General features: G+C 42.8%; 1 pseudogene; it reads left to right on the forward strand.

Annotated features, from left to right (window-relative positions):
* The first annotated feature begins 263 nt into the window (after nt 1–263).
* LOC130887482 (40S ribosomal protein S5-like) lies at nt 264–970 on the forward strand (annotated as a pseudogene).
* Nucleotides 971–3,987: the final 3,017 nt, after the last annotated feature.

Below are 3,987 nucleotides of genomic sequence, written 5' to 3' on the forward strand. Positions count from 1 at the left end.
CAGTTCTGGCAGCAGATGGGAGCTGGTGCAGAAATCCACAGCCAGGTATTATGCAGATCTAAACTGGAGAGTTCTATCAGGTCCCTTCCCTCGGAGACTGGGGAACTCTGCAGAAGAAGGGATGGAAACCCCTGAGAGAACATGGCCCACTGGAACAACTCAGCAGGGCTCACAGACACGGATGTGGCGAGCACTGGGCCTGAATGAGTCTGCACCAGGTCCTCTGTGTTAAGCTTATGACCATCACTCCTGTCTGTGCTAGGACGGCGCGTGGTCCACGCCGAGCGACCGAGAAGCCCGGTCTGCGCCCTCAGTATGACTGAGTGGGAGACAGCCACACCTGCCGTGGCAGAGACCCCAGACATCAAGCTCTTCGGGAAATGGAGCACTGATGATGTGCAAATCAACGATATTTCTCTGCAGGATTACATTGCTGTGAAGGAGAAGTATGCCAAGTACCTGCCCCACAGTGCCAGGCGGTATGCTGCCAAGCGCTTCCACAAAGCCCAGTGCCCCATTGTGGAGCGCCTAACTCCATGATGATGCACGGCCGCAACAACGGCAAGAAGCTCATGACTGTACGAATTGTGAAGCATGCCTTTGAGATCATCCACCTGCTCACTGGTGAGAACCCTCTGCAGGTCCTAGTGAATGTCATCATCAACAGTGGCCCCCGGGAAGACTCAACACGCATTGGGTGAGCCGGGACAGTGAGACGGCAGGCTGTGGATGTGTCGCCACTGCGCAGAGTGAATCAGGCCATCTGGCTGCTGTGCACAGGAGCTCGTGAGGCTGCTTTCCGCAACATCAAGACCATTGCTGAGTGCCTTGCAGATGAGCTCATCAATGCTGCCAAGGGCTCCTCCAACTCCTATGCCATCAAGAAGAAGGATGAACTAGAGCGTGTGGCCAAGTCTAACCGCTGATTTCCCAGCTGCTGCCTAATAAACTGTGTGCCCTTTGGGAAAGGTTCAAAAAAAAAAAAAAGATTATGACCATCGGTTTGGTGTTATGTGGGACTCCTAATAGTGGGAACAGCTGTATCTCTGACTCTTTTGCCTTTTGGGTTGCCTTGTCCAGCCCCAATGTGAGGGCTTTTGCCTGTCTTGTCTGATGTAGGTGGGTCTTCTATGTGTTGCTTTCATTGGTTAATTAATAAAGAAACTGCTTGGCCTGATAGGTCAGAACACAGGTGAGTGGAGTAGATAGAACAGAATGCTGGGAAGAAGGGAAGTGAGTCACATGCCATAGCTCTCCTCTCCAAGATGGATGCAGGTTAGAATCTTCTCAGTAAGCCACCACCTCGTGGTGCTACACACATTAATAGAAATGGGTTAATCAAGATGTGAGAGTTAGCCAATAAGAAGTTAGAACTAAGCCGGGCGGTGGTGGCGCACGCCTTTAATCCCAGCACTCGGGAGGCAGAGGCAGGTGGATCTCTGTGAGTTCGAGACCAGCCTGGTCTACAAGAGCTAGTTCCAGGACAGGCTCCAAAACCACAGAGAAACCCTGTCTCGAAAAACCAAAAAAAAAAAAAAAAAAAAAGAAGTTAGAACTAACGGGCCAGGCAGTGTTTAAATGAATACAATTTGTGTGTTGTTATTTCAGGTGTAAAGCTAGCCATGCAGGATCCAGGTGGGATGAAAGGAAGGCCTGCTCGTCACATGTCTTGTTTTATCTTATTTGGCTGTCATCTCTTGGAAGCCTATTCTTTTCCAAAGAGGAAACGGGAAGTGGATCTGAAGGAGAAGGGAGGTGGGAGGTAGTAGGAGTGGGAACATGGAGAAACTGTGGTTGAGATATATTGTATAAGAAGAATCTGTTTTCCATTTTTTAAAAAAAAAAACAGCTATTACCTGTTTGCTTCTTGGGTCCATTTGTTTGGAAATCCCTTTTCTACCCTTTTACCCTGAAGTGATGTCTGTTCTTGAGGAGTGTTTCTAAGACGCAGCAGAAATTAGAGCCTGTTTTCTCATCCACTTTGTTAGTCTGTCTTTTCATTGGGGGTTGAGATAATTAACATAGTGAACAGTGAACAGTTTTTATTGATTCTTTTTATTTTGTGGTTGTGTTGTGGGTATTTCCCCACCTCTTTTTGTTTACTATTCCTGGATTATTTATTCACTGTGTCCTTTGGGTGCAGTTAACCTCTTCAAACTGAAGTTTTCCTTCCAGTATCACCCCTAAAGCTGGGTTGGCTTATAGAACTTGCTTAAATTTGGTTTTGGAGTGGAACTGTTTTGTTGTTTTTTTTAATCCATTGGTTATGATTGACAGTTTTGTTTACTATAGTAGCCTGGGCTAATATTTGTGATCTCTCAGAGCTTGTGTGATACGTGTTGAGGCCTTTCTGGCTTTCAGAGTCTTTACTGAAAATTTGGGTGTTATGATCACGGACTGCCTTTGTGTGTGACTTGGTTTATTCTCATGGCCTGTCTTTGTGTGTCATCTGGTCTTTTTCCCTTGTAGCTTTTTTGTTTCCTTCCTTTGTTCTATATACTCAGTGTTTTGATTATTATTGTGGGGAATTTCTTTTCTGATCCTGTCTATTTGCTGTTCTACAGACTTCTTGTACTCTCATAAGTATATTTGTTTGGAATGGAAATGTTTTCTTCAATGATTTTTGTTAAAACTATTTTTCTGTGTTTTTATACCTATTATTAATAATTTTGGTCTTTTCATAGTGTCCCAGATTTTCGAGATATTTTGTGCCTGGAGTTTGTTTGTTTTTAGATTTAACATTTTCTTTGCCCAAAATGTATATTTCTTTTACTTTGTCTTCAAGGCCTGAAATTCTCTCTTCCATGTCTTTGGATCTTCGAGTGAGGCTCATCTCTGACATTTTTGTTTTCATTCTAAGTTTTTTTATTTCCACTTTTTTTTCTGTTTTTCTTTAGTGGTTTTCTTTATTTTTAAATTCTATTTCCATGTCTTGTAATGTTTTCATTATTTTTCCAAGATGAATTTATTTTATTGTATGGGTATTTTGCCTACATGTAGAGATATGTGCAGCACATGAATGCTTGGTGATATGGATTATTTTTAACTGAAGTTACACGTGGGTGCCATGTGGGTGCATGGGATTGAACACTTGTCTTCTAAAGATCAGCCAGTGTCCTTAATCACTGGGCCATTGTTCGAGCCCCTGGCATTGTTATTTTACTAAACTGTTTGTGTTTTCACAGTCTTCATTAAGACATTTATTCATATCCGCTTTAAGGTCTGTCTGAGGGTTTCTATTGCTGTGAAAAATATACTATAGCCATATCAACTCTTACAATAGAAAAGAGTTAATTGAGGTGGCAACTTATAGTTCCAGAGGTTTAGTAAATTATCATCATGGCAGAGAACATGGCATATGCAGGGAGATATGGTGCTAGAGAAGGAGCTTCTATATCTTGATCCTGCAAGTAACAGGAAGTGATTTGTCTCACTGGAAGTAGCTTGAGCATATATTAGACCTCAAAGTCCACCTACACAGTTACACATTTCCTCCAACAAAGCCACACTTCCTCCAACAAAGCCATACCTCTAAATAGTGCTATTCCCTGTGAGCTTATGGGGACCAATTACATCCAAACTACCACAAGATCCTTGAACATATTCACAATTGTTATCCTGAAGTCCTTCTCTTGTGCTTCAGCCTAATAGTTTTTCTCTGTGCCCAATGTAATACAGTTGGTGGCTTCTGGAGTAAATATAATATTTTAGCTATTCATGTTTTCTTTTTGCATGGGATCTAGGCATCTGGAGTTATTATGTTTATATTGTTTCTTTGTGTACATATCTTGTCTTGTCTTTGTTGCATGGGTGTTCTATTCTTTGGTTGCTGTTGTTCACTCTGGATCCAAAGTCAGGGTGGTGGCTGTGGGGTCCCAGATAGATAGTGTTTCTGCATGTCAATAACACAAAGAATGGAGATAAGTTAGTAGTAGGAAGGCTCAGAAAGGCAGCAGGAAAGAGGAGGACCCTGAGTCTGCACCAAGA

This window comes from Chionomys nivalis, chromosome 15 (genome assembly GCF_950005125.1).
Source record: "Chionomys nivalis chromosome 15, mChiNiv1.1, whole genome shotgun sequence".
NCBI classification, from domain to species: Eukaryota; Metazoa; Chordata; class Mammalia; order Rodentia; family Cricetidae; genus Chionomys; species Chionomys nivalis.